Source organism: Durio zibethinus, chromosome 21 (genome assembly GCF_047325235.1).
Source record: "Durio zibethinus cultivar Kanyao isolate XHJ-2024 chromosome 21, ASM4732523v1, whole genome shotgun sequence".
NCBI classification, from domain to species: Eukaryota; Viridiplantae; Streptophyta; class Magnoliopsida; order Malvales; family Malvaceae; genus Durio; species Durio zibethinus.
Genome location: NC_143182.1, coordinates 18,308,476 through 18,330,860, shown reverse-complemented (window position 1 = coordinate 18,330,860; position 22,385 = coordinate 18,308,476). Strand labels below are relative to the sequence as shown.

Sequence of the window (22,385 nt, the reverse complement as noted above, 5' to 3'; positions counted from 1 at the left end):
TAAAAATATGCCAACATATTATTAATATAATGATGCAAGGACTTTAATAATAAAAAATAAGTATTGAGGGGACTTATTTAGATGAAATATTAGTATGATGGTTTAATTAGATTATTTTGAATACTTGAAGGATTTTTTTTTATATATTTTATCTAAATTTATTAGTTAGTATTGAACCAATTTGATTAAAAAAAATTGCCTGACTTATTGGTTTATTATATAAACCATTGGTTCATAACCATTTAAAGTGATTTAATTATAAAATTGATTTAATTATAGAATTGGACCAATTTTAGCATCAATTCATCGATTTATCAGATTGGACTAGCGGTTCAATCTGATTCTAATGTAAATAAATTTTATCCCAACGTAAATCAACTTGAATTTCGGGTTTAGACTCATAGCTCGATTGACCTTGAATAGAGCACAAGCCAACACATATCTCCTTTTATAACCCTAACTTTGCTAAATATTTTATCTTTTGAAACTATATAAATGAATCACCCACAGCTTTAAACCGTTCGACACCTACCAAACTCCTCTTACTAAAGCGCAATCAATCTCTAAATTTTCACTTTCTCAATAGCATCTCTCTATGATTCTCAGTGTTCACTAAAAAACAAAAACACTAAAGAGGATATGAAAAGATGCAAAATCAAATGTACTTCTGGACATGCAGTTTCCTACTTTTAAATTTACTTATATTTTCAATGGATTCTTGCATTTTCTCGTAAGTTTTACAGTTTTTAAAATTGGGGTTTTGTGTTTTTTTGCTCAATGATGATTGATATTTGCTTTAAACACACTGAAAATGGAGATCTTGGAGTTTAGGTTTTTCTCTTTGATTTAAGACAAAGCAAAAATTTTTTGTCTATGCCTCGTGTTTGATATTTGCTTAACGATTCTGTTTTCTAGGGGTTGAGGTAAATGTATTTTTATTACATATCCTTTTCTTTTAGATTATGGAAGAAATATTTTGTCAAACACTTGAAGTTTTTGGCTTTTTTGTTTGTCTTAAATTTTGGAGAGAACAAGTTACCTTCTTCTTGGTCTCTTATGTGGATAACCTTGGCCTTTCAACTGAGAGCAATTACTCCATTGTTTTTCCTTTTTTTTTTTAACATGAATTTGTTTTTCAGATGTGGAAAAACCTTTGATTTGGTTTTGTGTTAATCATTTTTCTAAGAGGAAGAAATGTTCTTCACGTTTACTTTTCACATGGGTTCTTTTTTTTTTTTCTTTAATTTTGACTTCTGTTTTTAAGTGAAAAAGGTTTCTTTCTCTTTTTTTTTTAATGCATTTGGGCTGTTTTTTGAGTGCTTGATGTTATTGATTTGCTTTAATCAAATTGAAAAAGAAATGGGAAATTTTACATGAATATCTCGGTTCTTTCAGAGATTATAAGCTTTTGTCAAGAATTTGAATTATTTGGGTAATTTTAGTTATTTCCTTTGCCTTAAATCCTTAGTAGTTTTGCCTTCTAATGGGTTCCTTGATAAAATTTAGGATTGAGAAATTGGTATTTCAACCATGGCAATTGGTAAATGATGACAGCTTAATTGCTGGATAGTATCTGAGTAAGCTTTGAAGAATTATATATTGTACGTTAGTCTGATCCCAAACTTCAAAAACTACATTTTTCATTGTAGCATATACAACATTCAAAGTTACAAGTTTTATGGAAAACTTAGGGTATTTCTTGATATAAAATCAGGGGAGTAGATGAATGGAACATATACAAATCTTGTTATGTTCAAGATTGGTTTCGTATGCTTTTAGAGTTGTTCCGTTTGTTTTTAGGGTTGTATGTATTCGGTTATCAACTTAACTTTGTGTAAGATAAAAATATTTTTTCACATATTATTAATTTTTAGATTAAATTATTTTTAGGAATAATTTTATAAATTTTATTTAAAGAATTTTATCTAAAATTTATCTTTTAGAATGATATAAATGAACTCTTTGGATTAAAAATAAGAACAATCATTGAGAGCATTTTATTTAAAATATTTTTATTATCATTTTATAATTAGTAAATCATAATTTATTTTAAATTTTTTATTATAACCTTATAATTAGTCATTATAATAAAAAATATGTAAAAAATTTAATATTTAAAGCATAAATTTTATATAATTTTTTTATAAATTTTATAAAATATTAAATTTTAATTGGTTAGTTGTATAACTTATGTTCTCATAACCACTGACATGACAAGGGTTTGAGAAATGGACCAATGTTGGTTTGGTAGAAGCGACGCAAGTTGTGAAATTTTGATTTCTTTCTTTTCTATTAACAATGATCTTGGCAACCCATGGGCAGTTCGTGATCTTCGAAACATTATGAAGAAAGAAGATCCCGAGGTGGTGTTTTTGTTAGAAACTATCTCTAATAAGGCAAAGATAGATAGGGTGAGACGACAATCTATATTGGAATGTTCGTAGTTGATATGGTGGGGGAGGAGTGGAGGATTAGCTATGTTATGGAGAGAAGAAATAAGTTTAACATTGAGAAGTTACTTTAAATATCATATCGACATGGACTTAGTGGAAGCGGAAGGTAAGAAATGGAAGATTACAAGGTTTTATGGTGAGCTAGCTACTTCGAAGAGATACAAAGCATAGGATATGATTCAAAAGACGGGCAAAACAATACGCAGGCATGGAACTAAAGAAAAAACTGAATGATACTTGGAACAAGAAAAAATGTTTTGTAAGCAGAGATCATGAATTAATTGGCTAAAGAACGGAGATAGGAATACACGTTTTTTTCCATGCTCAAGCAACACAGAAAAAGAGTAAATAGAATAGTTGGTGTAGAGGATCGGAACGGAGTGTGGCATGAAGGAGAAAAAGAAGTTGCCAAACAAGCAGTTCACTACTTCAAGACCCTATTCAGCTCTCAAGGACCACCTAAGCTAGACCATATCTTGGAATCATTTGCTCCTTGTATCACAAAAAAGATGAATGATTCTATCCTATCAAAGTTCACAGCAAAGGAGATTTATGAGGCAGTCAAACAAATTCATCCCAACAAAGCTTCGGGACTTAACGGTATGTAAGCATTATTTTACCATACTTTTTGGCAAACCGTAGGGCCTGAAGTTATTACTTTCTGTTTAGATTTTTCGAATGAAAATGGTAGTCTAGATAATGTCAATGAAACCCACATTGTTCTTATTCCTAAAACTAATAATCCTAGGAGAATGACCCAGTTCAGACCCATTAGTTGTGTAACGTGCTCTACAAAATCATTGATAAAACTCTAGCAAATAGATTGAAACTTATTCTATCTGAGTGCATTAGTGAAAACCAAAGTGCTTTCGTGCTTGGTAGGCTTCTTTCGGTCAATGTCCTTATCGCATATGAGCTGCTACGTAGCATGAAATGGAAAAAGAGAGGTAGAGATAGGTGGGTTGCTCTTAAGTTAGATATGAGCAAAGCCTACGATGGGGTGGAATGGCAATGTATTAATGAAATCATGGGTAGATTAGGCTTTAGGGATAGGTGAAGGAATCTGATAATGAAATGTATTTTCTCTGTAACTTATAAGGTGGTTACAAAATGTACTCTAATTGACACTATTTCTCCCGAGAGTGGTCTTCGACAAGGGGACCTACTGTCATCGTATTTGTTTTTGATTTGTAAAGAGGGATTGTCAGCACTATTATACAAAAAACAAAAGAAGGGACTATTGCAAGGTATTCGTGTAAGCACCCGTAGGCCAAGAATTACCCACATTTTCTTTGCAGATGAAAGTTTGCTCTTTTTTAAGGCAAAACAAACCGAATGCAACTTGGTGAAGGACTTGCTAAAGGTATATGAAAAAGGTTTGCGACAGCGGATTAACTATGATAAGTCAAGGCTATTCTTCAGCACAAACACAAGAAATAATAAAGTTGAAATGACGAAGAACATATTCGGAGTGCAAACCACATCCAATCCAGAGAACTATTTGGGGCTACCAATGTTCATTAGGAGGGGAAAAAAAGGGCCTTCAAGGAGATCCTAGAAAAGATGGACAAAAAAATAAAATAATGAAGTCACAGATGGTTATCGTTCGGTAGGAAATAAGTGTTCATCAAGGCGGTACTACAATCGATGCCTTCAAATGCCATGTCATGCTTTATGTTCCCAAAACGATTGTGCCAAGAACTCAACAAGACCATAAGCCGATACTGGTGGTAGCACTTGATGGAAAAAAAAAGAAGGGATTCACTGGTTAAAATGGTGACAAATGCATATGAGGAAGAAAGAGGGAGGCGAGGGAGGCATGGGCTTCAGAGATATGGAATTATTTAACAAGGCCTTGAATGCAAAATAGGGGTGGTGATTGATGCAGAACTCTTCTTTGCTTGTTCACAGAGTTTTAAAAGCAAGGATTTCCCCAATACCAACTTCTAGGAGGAAGAGTTAGGAAGAGCGCCATCATATACATGGCATAACATATGGATGAGGAAAGAAATCCTAAAACTTGGATTTTTTTGGATTTTTTTAAAGTCAAAGTTGTAACCAACATAATCCCTACATAAATGGCGTTGTTTTGAGCATAATGGTGTGAAGTGTAGTGTGCTGTGGTGTGGAACCGAGATGGAGTAAAGTAAAAGAGTGAGTGTGGGTGAGTAAGTGAGAAGTGATATAGAAAAGTAATAAAGAGTTTATGAGTATAGAGAAAATAGTGTGGGAGTGCATAATTATTTAAAGAAATTATTGTATTAGAGTGTGCCCATATATAATAAGTATGTAATAAGTATTTGCTCTTACCAATTATATTTGTTCTTTCTTCATGTTAATAAAGACATACTTAGCATTAAGAACCAAAATTAGCTACGAATGCCAAAATTACAAGTCAATTAATGTAAAATTCGATTGCAAAAGCATGCATACTATGGTTAAATAAATGTCATGAGAGAAAAAGTGAACAAGAAGGGCTTAATTTCCATGTTTGATCAAACAACAAAAATAAATAATTCAGCAAAAATAACCACATATGGGACTAAATAGAGCCCAGCTGCATCCACTGAATCGTAAAAATCAATACCCTTTGCAGCCCGCAACCTTTCCTCTAATGAATTCATTTTCTATTCAACTTTTGAGGCTTCTAAAGTCTTCTTCTCCTTTGGCTTTAGCTTCTCTTTCTCTTCTAGATCATCCAAATTAGGGATTAGTATTGGTTCTACTGCCTTTTCAATAAAGACAGGATTCACATAACTTTGATATTGTCTGGGGTTTGAAGCTGATGATATTCCACGGTATGTATACCCTACAAAGTATGTGAACTGCTGGGGTGGTAGATCTTGTACGGGTTGGGCTTGATGTGGCCCAAAACTAGAAAGGTACAGTGGTTCATACACTTTTTGTGATGGATGGTCTTGTTGGCTAGTACTTTCTTTTATACCTTTTCCCTTATTTAACTTGTTCAAAGCTTCCAAAATCTTATTAAACTCTCCTTCTAGCTTCTCTTGAGCTTTCTCTATCCTCTCAAGGTGGTTGGAATTTTCTTGTTCCATCTATCTGACTCGAACCTTTGTATTGTATTGGTGAGTTCAATGTATGGGATTCTTGGTTGGTGGAGTTATCTTTGAACCTTGAGTACCACAATTATGATCAGAAATGATATTCTATGCTTTATATTTGGTATGTTGATGAAATGTGTATTTTCATGGATGAAATCTAATATGAAAATGATGTAAATGCATGACATGAGTTCAAACAAACAAAATGGTTAGTTTCACGGATGAAATGAAAGTGATGCAGATACCCAATGTTACATATGACCATGAAAATAACACATGACATGATCATACAAATGCACAAAGTCAAACAATCAAAATGGTTAGATCACAAACCGTTTTTTCTTGTGTCTTAGTTTTAGGTTACATTTATCACTGGGTAAGAAGGGCTCTATCCTAAGGTTGGCCTCTTAAGTGTAAACTATATGTAGGGTTCGGTGACTTTGACCACTAAAGGTTCTCAAATTGTTCTTTACATCATTATCCTTCATAGACTAGTAAGGCAGTCCAATCCTTACCCATCACAAGCTATTAATGAAAAGGATTCAATTTGAGTGGGAGTATTTCACTAGCCATTAAGGAGATTATCATCTCATGAGAGCGTATGTACTTTATTCCCTCCTAAGAGGGATGAAGCCCGGGTATAGAGCTCATGTAATGCAAATGCATGTGATAGTGTGTGTGAATGAACATATAGGTTTCATGCCCCAAAAATAAAAGACAAAAAAAAAAATGTTAGTAAACAGATAATACAAATCAATACAATTTAAAATCATTAAACCAAAGAATAGGATAAATTCAAAAGTTTATGGCTTGGCTCTCTATGCCTGTCCCTAGTAAAGTTGCCAAATTGTCATAACATATAGATCCGTAAACCTATAACTAGACTTAACAAATTAATGGAGTTGTCACCAATCTTTTTTAACTAGGTGTGATTGGCCACCTAAGGAATCTATTATCTTAAGGAACTCCTAAGCTTGACTAAGAGTCCTTAAAAGAATAGGTTCGGGTCTACTAACCAGAACAGGGTTCGAAAGTTTGGTTACATGTGAGAAAGGTTTATAGTATCCCCACATGCCTATCCGAAGGATGGTACTATATAATTTTAAATTTATCCTAGGGTCTTGATTCTAATGGTCTTAAATTTTATGTTAAAATATTAGAAATAATTTTTAAGACTCTCCATCAATTCAGTAAAACTCTTAAAAATATTTTTTCACCTCAAGAGTATTTAAAGATCTCATTTATTTTCTTGAAAAGGCTCTGTCATCGAAAAAATGTTTATTTATTATTTTTTATCAAAAGTATATCTAATTATTTCACTATTTGGACCAAATTAAAAATATTTTCTTATTTTGAATTTTTAAATTATCTACCATTTGGGCCTATTTAGAAATTCTTTTTATTTTTTTATTGGATTTTTAAATTTTTCACCATTTGGGTCAATTTAGAAAATTTTTTTCTTTTTTCATTTTTTTTGTCTTTGAAAAAAAATAATATGATAATTATTTATTTATTGAAATTTCATTTAAATTAATTTATTATTTGGGACAAATTTAAAGAAAATTTTCACTTAGAGATTTTTTAAAAAATTTACCATTTGAAATTGCTAAAAATCTAATCGTTGGATAATTGTTAAATATTTTCAACCAAAATTTTTATTTTTTATTTATTATCTTTTCTTTTTTTTTGTTTTAAAATAAATATTAATTATTATTGTTAAAATTTTATCTAAATTATTCCACCATTTGGGATAAATTTAGACAAAATTTCTCACCTATGAATTTTATAGAAATTTATCATTTGGAATTTCTAAAAATTCTATCATTGGATAATTAATATTTATTCTCGAAATTTATTTTATATTTTCCTAAACTTAATCATGCAAAAATACCCCTAAAAAGTAAACAAACACGCTATAAATAAATAAATGAAAAAAAAAATAATACAAAAAAATGAAACAGCTAGGCTTAAGGGATTCAACGCAGCTCGGCTCGAAGCACAGAAAACGGCTCGAGGGATACGGCTTGGTGACTCGGCTTGGCTCAAAGCATTGGCTGGTACGTGGGTCAAACGCGGGTTAAAAAAAAGGTCACGCTAAGGGTGGGGTCACCCGAATGGAAACGCGTGAATCTTAATGTCAAAATGATGTTATTTTACAACGATATAAAAGGCCAAGTTTTAGCCTTTTTCCCTCAGATTTTGGTTCCCCTTCTCTCTCTTCCCTTTTCTTTTCTCTCATTATCTCTCTAGAAATCGAAGAACTCTGGTTGAATCTTTACTGGATTCTGGAAAAAGTCATCAAAATTTGGGTAGGTTTGCTGGACATTCATCGAAAAATTCAAGTTGATCGAAATCTTCAATTGGATTCTGGAATGCTTGCTGAAAAATTCAACCGATGCATAAAAATTTCGTCGAAATCTAGAAAATTTCCAAAAAATTTCCTAAAAATTTTTTTTACCTAAAAAACTTCGAAAATTTTTTTGCTTTATGCTTCCTCTATGTTTCAATATTGCTTTTTCTGTGTTGTGTGTCCAAAGCTGTATTTATAGGGTTTCAAATTCGAAAATCCTAAGCCATATAGGATTTTAATCCCTTATGAGTTCTAACTCCAAACCTTTAATTCAATTTAAACTCTTCAACCATTTTTTTTTTTTGGTTTTTCCATTTTTTTATTATTTTTTATTTTTTGTTAATAGAATCCATATCTTGTAAACCTCTAGACAGATTGGGGTGTCTTCACTTGATAGTAAGCTGCATCAGCTTAATAATTGAAGTTGCACAAAACTTTGTTTTCAATGCACTCCAAATCTCTTTGGCTATTCCATGATATTAAAACTCACTTATAATATCATTCTCCATGGTACTAAGTAACATAATGTTTGCAGTGTAGTTTTTCTTTTTTTAGGATTCATAAGCATAGCAATATTTTATGTGCAAGGATGTATTCCCTTTCTCGGGCTTATCAACGACATTGTTTAGAACATCAAATACCTCTTGTTCTTTGATCCTCATTTAGCTTTTCACCCTTGTTTAACTCAGTAACAATATTCTTAGAAGCAAAAGCCATTTTAAAGCCTAATTCTACATTCGAGATACATGCATTAATTAATTCCTAGCATTGCACACTTTTTATTTTGCCACAATGTCACAAATAAAACAATGAAAATCATTCACATAAAAATATAACCAAAAGATCACTATGTTCCCGATCAAATTCTATTTTTTAATGTGTTTGATTATCACTAATTTATTTTATTATGCAAAATCGATCATTCTAAGATAAAACAAATAAATTATCTTAGAACTCCTATTAACCATAAGGTTACCAACATATAATCAATAACATATATATTGATTTCACATATAACATGTTAGATTAATTCTTAGATCATGCTATTGACCTTGATGATATGCCTCTTAAAATCATCATTTAGATGCATTTACTATCAATTCCACTATCAACCTTATGACTCTTAGAAATTATGCTTATGTCCTTATAATGATGGGAGTTATCACGAAAACAATCATAATTTTTTATAACAAAATTATAGAAGAAATTATGAATTTATGAATCAATACAAGTTAAAAAAATGGTTAAGACTTATCTTAATCATTCTTGTGTGATCTGACATCCCAAAGTCAACCAATGACAAAAATAAATTTTTTAAAAAGTTTTGTTTAGGGTATTTAGATGCACTATCTAGAAATCGAAAAAAAAATTGGTCCAAAATGACAAAACATCAATAACATTTCTCTTTTTTTTATTATTCCAAGAATTATCACAACAATATTAATTATACCAAAAACACAAAAAATTATGTTAACTCCTATGAATATTCACAAGCATACAAGAACAAATCATCTTTTCGGTTATGAAAAACATACAAGTTAATCAAACACAAGCTAACCTAACTCTGATACCAATGAAAGACAAAATTCATGCAAGATACATACAAACATAATCATATATACTTACTTGTTTAACGAAAGTGGAAGTGAAAACTTTATTTGAATTATTGATTGTTGAACAAGATCACAGTTTGAAAATTATTTGTTTTCATAGCGTAAGTCCTTCAATATAGGAAAGCAAAAATTCCTCTTGAAAGTTGTACAATGCTTGCTCGATCGCTTTCTTCCTTTTCTCAATTTCTTTTCTTTTGTTTTTGTTAGACTTTTTTTTCTTGTTAATGGCCAAATCCTCTTATGAAAAATTGGGCAACATTTTTTCTTTTAAATTTTAGTATTTGTAAAGTGCCTAAGGAAGTTTTTATTTAAAGATTGCTTCATGCACGGGATTACACCCACCCATTGTGGGCGGTTATCTTAACATCATATGATAATCTTCTAAGTTACTAAGAATCTTTTCAATATATAAGGCTCTTTTGTACAAACTTTTACACAATTGAAAATACAAAAATTCCATTTCTTCTAACACTTCAAATTTTTAGTTTGATTGGAATTAATTTTTCTTTTCTTTTTTTATAAAAAAAATTATGCACATTACCGAATACCAAACTCACCATATATAAATTGAGAGAGAGAATACTCAAATTCATATACTTCACTGGTAACTATATACTTTTAGTGTGTAGCTTTTTCAAAAGCAAATATAGAAAGTTATAAGCTTTTTAGTATGGTTATCAAAATGGACAAACTAAAAAATTACTTGGACAAAACTTTTAAAGGTTAGAACTAAAATGCAAGATGTAAAATATATGTTTTCAGCAAGGTCTATCAAACATTAAATTACAATTCAACAACTATCTAAGTTATATTTAAGCATTTGATTTATAATAAATGCGTGTATTTCTTTTTTAAAATACAAATTTAAAGCTTTCTTCTTTAAAATTAAAAAAAAATTTAAAAGTTTTGAAAAATTCCTTTATAACGTAGATGTGTTAATTGATTTTTCAATTAATAAGCATAACATTGAAACTGATGCTTAAAGATTATAGATTTGAAAAAATTTATACGCGAAATATTATCTTTTTCAACCATATAAATATAAAAGTAAAAAAAGTTTAAAAATAAATTAAAATTTTTAAAAAATTAAAATGTAATATTTTATTATATTTAGATTCTTTTATGTTCAAACAAATTCTGGAATCTATTTGATTTTCATAAAGAAATGAATAATGGGATTTGACAATCAAAAGTTCGTGATTCGTATAGTTGTGTGCTGTTAATGTCTATACCTCTCTATGAAAGTTGGAATAAACAAAAGTAGTCCAAGTCGTGGATTAACATCCATAAACTTGTATGTTCGGCTAGCTTCTAGGGCGGTTTACTTACACCTACAAGCTTGACTTGACTAATTGGTATATATGCTAATGATTATTGAGAAATTATGTAAATTATACACTCCATTTTAATTTAAAGAGAATATTTATCTGGGGTTGATAGGCTGCCATGTGATACACAATCACCCTCTCATGGGATGATTTTATTTTTTTTTAATTTTTAAGGCTTTTTTATGTCAAGGAAAAAAAAAAAAGGAAACAAATGGGGTCAAGAGTGGGCAGAAAAGAAAGAAAGATAAGGAATAAAAAAATAAATTTATAATTATAATGTAAATTATAATTATAATTATAATTTATATATTACAACTAATTCCAGTGATCATTTTAAATGACACTTGGAATTTTGGATGTAAACACTTAGCAAATTTGAAATTAGACATTTTTTTGTGGGTGGAGCATTATTAATTATAATATATTAGGTTTAGTTTAAAGTTTTTATTTGATTTTATTTAATAATTATACGAGTGAAGTTTATTTGTTTTTAGTTGTTATAGGTATGTTACATCCTGATTCCGTAAGTATAATTTTATATTAATTTTTATAGTAAATTAAACTTAGATGAAAATTATTCTTTAGTTTTTATATTGAAATTCAACTTTTTAAAATTTTAAAATTTGTTATTTTCTTAAAGTTTAATAATTATTGAATTAAAAACTTATTGCATTGGTAATTTTTTTAGTTTTAGTTGTTATGAATATGTTGGATCTTGAGTTTTATAAGTGCAATTTTTATGTTGATTTATGGTAAATTAGTGTTGCATGAATATTAATATTTATATTTGTTTTGATATTTTTTACGGTTGATTTTTTTAAAAAAATATTAATTAATTATTGAATTAAAAAATTATTATATTGATAAAAGATCATTAAAAATTGGTTAACATAGAAGTTAGTATATAATAGTTATTAGATTTTTATTTTATTATTTTTCATAACTCTCAAATATGGTTTGATGTCGGTAAAACTTTTTCTAATTTTAAGTGTTGAATCAAAAGAAAAAAAAATTATGGTGGTTAAATGGTAAAAACAGTTAAATTAAATGATATTATGACTTATGAATTAGCATTTAGCATATAATATCTGTTGGATTTTATTTTATTATTTTTTATAACAAATTTTTTATGCACAACAACGGATTCAGGATTTTTTTGTGTGTTTACTTATAATATATATAAAAAAATTATTATCAAATTTATTAATTTTATAGATAAAAAAAGTGTCCCAAAAAAGTTTTGAAATTATCCAAAGAAAATTATTCTTTCAAATTTTATTATTTTATTTTATTTTTTTTTATCTTTGCCATTTGAGTCCGCCTTTGTTTATGCATACTAAATATAACATGCATTTAAATTCTCCTCATAATAACTAATTGAATTATGATCTTTAATTCTATGTCTTTACAATTTGAATTTTGCTTTGAAGATGATAAAAGAAATACGAACAGCATATGTAAAAAAGCTTTTATATTTAAGTCTCGTTTAGTATTGTATTTGGGTTTAATTTTTTTTTATTGCAAAAGCAATGCTAAAATACTAGGTTAGTATTAAAAGCATTTCTTTACTGCTAAAACTTAGAAGTGAGTAAAAAAAATTACGAAAATTAATTCAAAATCGTAATATTTGGTTTAGTTTGAATCAATTTTTTTTTTTTATCAATTTGGATATTAAATATAAATATTAGATTCGAATTAAATTTTAAATAAAAAGTAAAAGACTAAAAAAATGAATAAAATCGAATTATATATTTTTATTAGTTTTTATATATTTTTAATTTTTTATAAAACAAAAATAATTATTTTATATCAAAATCTATTTAAATATATTAAAATTTTATATTAAAATAATAAAAAAGGATTCGGTCACACAAAAAAAAAATTTACACTTTTTATATTTTTTTAACTATTGATTTTAATAAATTCAAAAAATGAGGTTAAACCATTTTTTTATTTGTCTTTTCATTATTTGGATTTATTAAAATTAATTATTAAAAAAAATATATAAACATTTTAGTTTTATACGTGTATAAGTTGATCTTGTCCTTAAAATAATATATAAAAAATAATAAAATTTAAAATTTAAAAATTGATAAATTAAATTGTATCGATAAAATTTGGTTCAACTTAAATTAAATCGTATGAAAGATTAATTTGAATTTTAAAACTTTATAATATTATATAATATCTGAAAAAATTAAATCAAATTCAATCTAATCTAATCTAAATCATTATCACTTTTATTAAAAATGAACCAAGCACAAAAACTAATTAAAAAATGTTGCGGCTTGAAATTTATGATTTAAAAATAAAATTATCAAATGCCATTTAATTATTTATTTTTGACAAAAATAAGCCGTTTCTTCCTTATGAATATCATGTAGATTTTAGATATTTTAATTTTTTACAGTAAAACTAAACACTTAAAAATTTAAAATGATTTTTTTTATAATAATTTTTTATAACATTTTTTAAACATATTTTTCTCATATCCAATTTTTTAAAACAGTAATGTCAAACGTCAATTAATTGATGAAAAACTATTTTATAAGGCAACTTAAAATTAGTTCCAAAACGTCAATTGGAGAGGTTATTAACTGATGAAAAATTCCATTAGTGCTTTTATTAGCTTATAGACATAGTCAAGTTTGTTCATATTACATATATAGTGTAGAAACAAAACTCTTCACATTCAAGAGAAAGGAAAAGAAAAAAAAAAAAAAAAAGAACAAATGTAATCAGGACCAATTAATCTAATTAAAAATTAAAATTAGTTTCGAGTGAATATTTAAGACTATTTTATTAGTAATTTATTTATTGATGGCAGGCGTATTGATTAGTCAAAACTGACTAATTGTAATTAATTTAGTCAAAAAGTTATTATGGCACACGGAGCAATCTTTTAAAATTATTGACGTAAGGATACTTTTTTTTTTAAATCTTTCGCTTTTACATATTTATATAAAATAAAAAGAGTAAAATCAATTTATATGTGTAAAAATTTTTACTTTTATATTTTTTAATTATTGATTTAAATAATTTTATAAAACACATAACAATTTATTGAAATAAATAATTAAAAAATATATAAAATAAAAATTTTTTACAATGATATAAGTTAATTTCTTTCAAAAATTAAAAATATTTGAGCCTGCGATTACGAGAAATGCATATGTATCCTCTACTCTAAAAGATTGGATTTAAATTATATATTTTTCAAAAATTATATCTTTTATATAAAGGAAGGTCACAATTTAAAAATATGAAAAAAATTATAAATATTAAAATTTTAAATTTTAAATATATTAAAACTCAACTCTTAAAAATGATATTACGAATCAATTGAACTAAATAATGTATTTTTAGAAAACATGTACACCACTAGAAAACAATTGGAAAACTATAAAGCTTTGAAGTTGTATGTAAAAGTATTTTCAAACATTATTATTATTATTATTATTATTATTTTTATTTTTATTTTTTTTTTGAATAAGAATCTCAAGAGGTTTCAATCTATTTAATCATTGTATGAAAAAACCTCCTTTCCACGAATTCAAATGGCAAAGAATTGGTTGTTGTAGCTGTGGGTAGAAATTTCTGTTGACACGGATTAAGCGCACAATTCTTATTATAAAATTCAAAAAGGGTAATCCACATTTTAACAAGGAAATGCGCCTACAATAATATGTTGTTGTCTGGAATCAACTTTGGCGAATTTATGCTTTTTGTTCTTGGTTTTATGTACAACTTAAAATGAAAATTATGAGATGATTGGGAAATGCGAATCACTTTTTGATTGAAGTCCGATATAATAATAATAATAAAAGGTTATATTTTCAATAATTTTTAACACATTTTTTATATGAATTTATCAAAATTTGAATTTTTATTATGGATATTTTATTAACAGATTATATAATTGTTGATTTATAACATCCTTTTTAATAAATATAAAAATCCTAATTTTTTTATTTTAAAAAATTCATATTCACAATCACAAATTTAACTAAAAACCCAAATATTTAAGTTTCTTAAGAAAAAAATCCAACATGTAAAAACTCTTTCATTGATTGTTTTATGCCATGCTTCATTTATTACTACTTTCTTTTTGTAGAATTGTGTGTGACGGAGAAATTAACAAGAAAAATCTTCAAAAGAGGCATATTATTGGGGACTTGGCTGTCCTTAATTTGGTAAGAATTCTTATTCTTCTCCTGGCAAAGTTCCATTGTCCAGATCACTTAAACATCTTCTATAATTTAACTTTGATGTGATAAAGGCATTGTCTCCTTAAGAACTGCAAAAACTTGAGGTCGACTGCTAAAACACTTTTGAAAGAACCTTTTGGTTTGGGATTTTAAATCAAACTTTTAAATTAAAAAATTATATATATATATATATTTTATTTAGAATTAAGGTAAATTCAAAGGAATCTTTTGAAGTAAAAATCATTTTCAATCTCAATATTAAATTAGCCTTATTTTTTTCAAAAATAACGTGAGATTTGAGTAAAAATTTTAGGCTTTATTTTATAAGAATGATGAAAAAAATTTAAAAATGAAAAATTTATTAATCTAATAATTAAAATTTATAAATATTAAATTAACAAAACCTTTATGTATAAAAAAATTATTCCCTCTAAATGTTTAAAAAATTCAAAAGAAATTTACTAATCCACGTGAGAGGGGAAAGCGTAAGAGCTGTGCTTTATTTTTATAATAATTAGTTAATTGTTAATCTCATTATTAGTTGTTACTGATAACATTAATATGCAATAAGTGTCAACAATGACAGCTGCCATCTTTTTATTGCCCCCACGCTTACAACAATAACATTAGGACTGGTGAACATTTAATTAAATTCATTTATTCCTTAAAAAAATTTTGTTGTTCAAATATTATGATCTTGACAAATATATTTTAAAACATTGGGTTAAAACTTTTTACAATATTATTTAAAAAGATAATTTAAAAAAAAAATAAAAAATGAACCAAAAAGATAATTTTAGAAAAGTTCGATTAAGACTTTTTACAATATTATTTATACATTACATTGTTCTAGATCCATCCACTGGTTGGGTGGCTTGCCAACTCCTGAGACCTAACCCTATTAGAATAAAATTTCCAAGTTCTTGTTTGATTTCATTTAGCTTGAGAAAAAATTATTTTATTAAATAATTAATAATTAATATTAAAATATTAATATAATAATATTTTTAATATTTCATAATAAATTTTAAATTAAATAAGTTTTATTAAATGAGTAGACCTTTAACCTAATAATTAAATTAATTAAAAGAACCCATTCCATCTTGAAAATTCAAATAAAGATAGACTTGGTTGATTTCGTTTGTAAAAGTTAAATTAAATTTTTATTGTTAATAATTTTTTTAATCAATGAAACATTTTTTATCAAGCCTGTTATCAACTATGATTTTGATTGAAGAAGCTTCCCCCGCGCTATATATATTTTTTTACAAAAAAAAAAAAAAAATCGAATCCCTTGGAGCTTAAAGACAAGCACCAATGTTGACCAAAGCAACAATGACAACAAGACGAAAACTCGCAGTTGGTTCAAAGTTCAAAATTTGTGGGATGTCCGAAAAAGAAAAAAAAAAAAAAAATCTTTTATAAGCTGTGTTAGTCTCCCCCGCGTAATTCCCTTAATCTTCCGAATCTTCTTTTCCGCCTCCTTTCTCTCTCTGGAATCCCCCCTCCCCCCCATTCCCACCTCTCTCTCTTTCAATTTCCCCTGCTTTTATTACAAACAATAGCAAAAGCTATTACTCAATTCTCTCATTCCACAATAAATGTCAGTATCTTGCGGTGTTGAGTGCGTAGTTTTACTCGGCTGTTCACACTGGGCATGGAAACGTTGTACCTACGTTGGTTCAGACGACAGTAAAACCTGGCCATTAGCTACACCTGACGAGTTCGAACCCGTCCCAAGAGTCTGCCGTTTAATCCTAGCTATCTACGAAACTGATCTCAGAAACCCCCAGTTCCATCTCGATGGCGGATATCGACTCAACCCAGACTGGATCTTGAAACGCGTCGACTATGAACAGACCCTCGGTCAAGCTCCTCCTTACCTTATCTACGCCGACCATGACAGGAAAGAAATCGTGTTAGCAATCAGGGGGCTCAACCTGGCTAAAGAAAGTGATTACAAATTGCTTTTGAATAATCGGTTAGGAATGCAAATGTTTGATGGGGGATATGTTCATTACGGGCTGTTGAAATCGGCGGTTTGGTTGTTGAATGAGGAGAGTGAGACGTTGAAGAGGGTTTGGGAAGAGACTGGGAGGGAATATCAGATGATTTTTGCTGGACATTCGTTGGGGTCGGGCGTGGCGGCGTTGCTGACGGTTGTGGTAGTTAATCATAGGGATAGGTTGGGTGGGATTCCCCGGCGTAAAATTAGTTGCTACGCTGTGGCGCCGGCGAGGTGTATGTCACTTAACTTGGCAGTTAAGTATGCTGATGTGATTCACTCTATTGTATTGCAGGTGGTTTTACTTTATCTTTTTGTTCAAATTGTTCAATTGTTTTGTCATTTTGGTTCTGGGTTTTTTGTTTTGATTTTGAAATCTTTGATTTGTTTTGAAAATTGTATCTTTTATATGCTGATAGATCAATAGGTTCAAGTTTATTACCATATATGTTTGGCAGGAAAGAAGAAGGGGAGGAAAGGAAGATATTTTGTTTTTCCCCTGTGGAAAGAAGAAAGTTTATAAAATATAGTTTTGGTTGGATGCGTTTTTCCTTTCATTTTTATTGTAAACGGAAGTCGCATGTTGAGAAGGCGGTAAAGTGCAAATTCACTGAATTTCCTTACTTCTTCCTATTTCCTCCCTACCAAATATGGGAAAATAGTTTTCCCTCTGCCTTTTCCGTCCATCTCTTTCTTTCTTGCCTTCGTTTTCCCCACATGTCAAACACAGAATTAAAGTCTATATTTCGCCTTTATTAATGTATATCCCAGATTATAGAAAGCAGCAAAATAGTATACTTTTTTATTTGATGAGTGACATGGAAAGGAATAAGGGGTTTCGTTCTTGCTTATACTTTTGTTCATACTTTTATTTGATGAGTGACATGGAAAGCAAAATGGTTATTTTTGTTCATAGTCTCCATTTTGGTTTCGTTCTTGCTTTGTCCTTGACTTAGTGAATTTAGATTGTTAAAATCCCCCTTACATGAAATTGTAATTGCTATCCAGGATGATTTCTTGCCTAGGACACCCACCCCGTTGGAGGATATTTTCAAGTCAATATTCTGGTTAGTCTTTTCCTTTTCATTTATCCTTCTCTTAGAGCTTTCTTTGGATACTTAGTGGAGTGAATTGTTATTTCTACTATTACCATCCCTTAAACTAGGCCATGATGCTTTGGACAGCTTGCCCTGCTTGTTATTTCTTGTTTGCTTGAGGGATACCTTCATACCAGAAGGTAGAAAACTTGCAGATCCAAGAAGACTTTATGCACCTGGACGAATGTATCATATTGTAGAGAGAAAATTTTGCAGGTACCAACATTTTCAGACTCTTGGTTCTTCCTGATATTTACATCGACAAATGCATTTGGTGAATGTTTCAATGACTGTTGTTATGCAAACAAAAATTCTTTTCCCTTCGGCTATGTTGAAGCTTAGATTTGTTTGTAGTTTGCCTTTTATGTTCCCCCTAGTCGGAAATGGACTTGAAATTAGAAGGTTCCTTTCCGAACAACTGTTTACAATTATATCTTAAATTATGGTGAAGTTGTCTCTTTTTAAAGGACGTTGCTACATAGGTGATGCAGTTAATACTTATGCTTCATTTTATTTGATATTAAGTTACTATGTCATTGTAGATGCGGGAGGTTTCCCCCGGAAGTCAGAACAGCTATTCCTGTGGATGGGAGGTTTGAACATATTGTCTTATCTTGTAATGCGACATCTGATCATGGAATACTTTGGATAGAAAGGGAAGCAGAGAAGGCTTTGAAGGTGAGTTTTTCTCCTTTTTGGTTGGATTATTCATCAATACTCTTTGAACCTGTCAAGCATGCTGGAAGCATTAGCCTAATGGTTTGTTCCTATAGATTACGAGGGAGAACAAATCAGAGACAATGTCTGTTCCCCCCAAAATACAGAAAATTGAGAGGTTGCAGACCATTGAGAAAGAACACAAAGATGCATTGGAAAGAGCCGTCAGTTTGAATATACCTCATGCTGTATCCATGGTGGATGAATCGACAGAGAACAAGGAAACGGAAACAGAACCTGCCCAAGCTGACAAAGGAGACAGCCCGAAGGCTAAAACTGAGCCAAGTTCTAGGACTAACTGGGATGAGGTGGTTGAAAAACTTTTCAAAAGGAATGAGTCAGGCAACCTGATCTAAAGAAGGAATTGAATACCCCCCAAATCCAATAGTCAAATCTTTTCTCTTTCCCCCCTAAATTCATTTTTCTCATTTTCTTCTGCCATTACCTGTGAATGTACAATTTGAGGTTAATCTTTTAAGTCCTTTTTTTTTCTCCCATTACCATTCTTTCTTGTTCGGTATAGTTTGTACATTATCTCATGCAAAATGATTTTTAACAGTTACATGTAGAACACTAGCTTGTATAATAAGATTACACATCAAGTTTTTTGATTAATCTTGCATAGTATAACTTTATGTTTATCATATAATGTATGGTAAAAGCAATCCATAACTTCATATTCTACTATACAAAGGAGAAGGTACTCAAGGTTTAAGTTTTGTTCTTTTAGGTACAAGAGAGAGCAGTAACCTTATCAGTTGAGCTAAGATCCAGTCTATTGAGCTTGAAGTTGATCAAATTTCAGCTTGAGTAACTCAACTGATATAATGACACTCATGCTTGCAGAATATGGTAAATGGCATTTCATCCTTACCATTGGAAAGTTTCCTCTCATTGTTTACGGAAAATCCTTTGATTTGAGATCCAAAAATTTCATGCAGCACTTTTTTTTTTTTAAACAAAAAGGAGGTCGCAAACATGAGATAGAAGAAGTTGTATTACGGGTGTAAATGATATATTTTTATTTATAAGTTATATGGGTTTGAATTAAAAAAAAAAATTTTAATTTGATTCGATTATTGTTTAATAAAACTTGAATTTGAATAGTTTAAATTATTGATCAAATCAATTTTAAATATTATAATATTTGATTCAAATAATTTGAATATTTAATCAGGATTTTTTATTTTAATAAATATTTTTATTATTTAATTTAAAATTACAAATTTATCCTTAAATATATATATATAAATATATATAAAACAAAAAAACCCTAAACATCACTATTCATACTCATTTAATATTCTAACACTCTACTCGTATGCCCCATTTCTGTCTCTTTCACTTTCACTCCCACTCTCCCGATCCCTCTCCATATACAGGCGCCCTTATCCTCCTTCTTCCAAACCCTTCCCAGATTCCCACCAACCACCCATTTCCTTTCCTTTCTACTCCTTTGAGCTTTCATCGTTAAAATTTTCTTCCTCTCTCTATCTTGAGTTCGATTCGACGATCCTTGCTCCAGCCAACAATGCCCCTTTCAAGCCAATGGCAGCAGCAAGTATTCTCCATCAATAGCTCCAGGTCTGATTGTAGTACCAATTCCAGGTAAGGTCCCTGAGTTTTTTTTTTATTTCATTTTGAGTTCATTGTCTTGATTTCCAAAATAGGACCTTGGAAATTGCTGTCCGATTCTATGCTAAAACCTTTCTTTAACTGTCTTGTTAACTCTTGATTATTTAGATTTAATTTGTTAAGTTTTTGTTTTTTTAATAATTAATTTGTTAAGTGTAGTTGTCTTGATTAGTTAAATTGGAATTTTGCTGTCAATCACGTTAATTTGATATTGCAGGTTTCTTTTCTTTTCTTTTTGACAAACAATATTTTTTTGTCTTCGTCCTTTGTTTCATTGAAAGATGAGATTAGAAAAAATTCAACCTCAGACCCATTTGAACGTAGCAGATAACAGCGAGGCCCAAAAATTAATGTCTATTCGAGTCATAGGAGCTAGTAATCGCCGATATGCTCATATTGGTAATGTTATTGTTGCTGTGATCAAGGAAGCAGTATCAAATGCACCTCTAGAAAGATCAGGATTGATTAGAGCTGTAATTGTATGTACTTGTAAAGAATTCAAACACGATAACGGTATGATAATACAATATGATGACAATGTCATTGTCATTGATTAAGAAGGAAATCCAAAAGGAACTTAAATTTTTGGTGTGATCACCTGGGAATTGAGATAGTTAAATTTCACTAAAATAGTTTCATTAGCTCCTGAGGTATTATAGAACGAGACCTTAATTCAATATAGTTATAGTGTTTAAATTAAAGTATTTAAATGACATTTACTAACTATGAAGATTAATTGAACGAGCTTGAGCTCGACTTGAGCTTTATCTCGAGTTGAGTTCGAGCTTGAAAAATAAAATTCAGTCAAGCTCAAGCTGAGCTTTAGGCTAAAAATTTTCAATCGAGCTCGAGCATAGCAATGTATCGGTTCAGCTCGATTCGATTACATTCTTAAGTTGTATCTAATGAAATTAGAACTCAAACCTATTAAATATCATTTCTCTGATTGCATAAACTAATTGAGTTAAAGTTAGAGTTTAGAACAAACACTTTGTTTAAATATTTTTGTTTAAACACTTGAAGATACTATCTTTATTATTAAACGGTGATTTTTTTGAAACATTAACCGGTGATTAATTGATTTGGCTTTGAAGGATATTTCAAAAGCTAAACTTTAAAATTTTGGATACAAAAAAATAAATACTTTTTTGTTTGAAATTGAATAAATTTTCATATGTAAAAAAAAAAAAAAAAAATTCTAATTAAAGTTTACAATACATACATATTAATACTATGTTAAAATTATTTTTAAAATAGTGAAAGATAGTTGAGAAATTAAGTTGGCAAAGTTTAGATTTAACTTTGGAAGCTTAAATTTAGTTTTGGTATAGCATAAATAGTGAAAGAAAAGATCTAAAGGACTTCTTGCAAGTGTAATTTGAATTCTGTAGCATAAGCAGTCCAATGTAAATGTTAAAAGCATTTTGGTACGAAAATACACTAAGAAAGTCAGTTTGGTTTGTAAGGAAGTCAACTAACTTGAGCTCATTTGTAATTTATTTCAGAAATTAACAAAGGCATTCAAATGCCTTAATAAAGGAAGTCCAATTCTGAGCCTCTAGTTGATAATTATGTTCAGGAAGTTGATTGCCCTATGTAACAAATCATTTTGCAAACTGAAACTCAAAGGGGAAGTCAACTTCACTGGTAGGGAAGTTTCAACCGTCCAAGCACTAAAAATTATGTTTTATGCTGAAAAGTTTTGGGTTCTTTTCCTATAAATTGTAATGATTCAAGAATAATATTTTACCAGTTAAAAAGTTGCAAATGGTAACTATAAATAATCATTTGGAAAAAGTGTGTTCTTAATGAAATAACAAATTGTTTGTTTGAATTAACTCAATATAAGAAACATAACCTTTGAATCAGTATTTTATAAATAGAAAAGGTTACAACACATTTGTACGTACTTCAAAC

The 22,385-nt window shown here is 29.1% G+C and overlaps 1 non-coding gene and 1 pseudogene across 2 annotated transcripts; both read left to right on the top strand.

The window, feature by feature from the left end:
- The first annotated feature begins 1,536 nt into the window (after positions 1-1,536).
- LOC149512957 (small nucleolar RNA Z122) lies at positions 1,537-1,622 on the top strand. The gene has a single exon (XR_016331781.1). It is a non-coding gene; the product is annotated as a small nucleolar RNA Z122 (small nucleolar RNA).
- Positions 1,623-16,463: 14,841 nt separating this feature from the next.
- Positions 16,464-19,330, top strand: LOC111305720 (uncharacterized; annotated as a pseudogene). The gene is made up of 5 exons (XR_016331351.1): positions 16,464-17,314; positions 18,028-18,086; positions 18,204-18,332; positions 18,659-18,794; positions 18,890-19,330. The product of XR_016331351.1 is annotated as an uncharacterized LOC111305720 (transcript).
- The last annotated feature ends 3,055 nt before the right edge of the window (positions 19,331-22,385 follow it).